Source organism: Penaeus monodon, chromosome 33 (genome assembly GCF_015228065.2).
Source record: "Penaeus monodon isolate SGIC_2016 chromosome 33, NSTDA_Pmon_1, whole genome shotgun sequence".
Lineage (NCBI taxonomy): Eukaryota > Metazoa > Arthropoda > Malacostraca > Decapoda > Penaeidae > Penaeus > Penaeus monodon.
In genome coordinates this window covers 15,625,335-15,625,628 of record NC_051418.1, presented here as the reverse complement: position 1 = coordinate 15,625,628, position 294 = coordinate 15,625,335, and the positions used below count along the sequence as shown (strand labels likewise).

At 54.1% G+C, this 294-nt stretch overlaps 1 protein-coding gene across 1 annotated transcript in view; it reads right to left on the bottom strand.

Moving 5' to 3' along the window:
* Positions 1-294, bottom strand: part of LOC119594272 — a gene marked incomplete in the record, with an annotated part of 114,949 nt that overhangs the window by 70,216 nt on the left and 44,439 nt on the right.

Here is a 294-nt window from a genome sequence, read left to right as displayed (position 1 = left end):
CTGGATCCTCTCTCTCACACACACAAACACGCTGTACATTGTCAATAAGTAACGAGGACTCTCAGCGACGACCTGGGAAACTGTGGTCCCTCTTTCCTCCCCTTCCCCTTACCACTCTTCCCTTCTCCCTCCTTCCACCTTCCCCTCCTCCCCTTCCTCCTCGCCAACCTTCCTTCCCCTTCCCTCCCCTACCCCTTCCCCCACTTCCTTTCCCCTTCCCCCTCCCCTCCTCCCTCTTCTTTCCTACTTTTAGCTTGTTCTATCGCCTTTAAGACAATTCATTTTCCTTCGGTG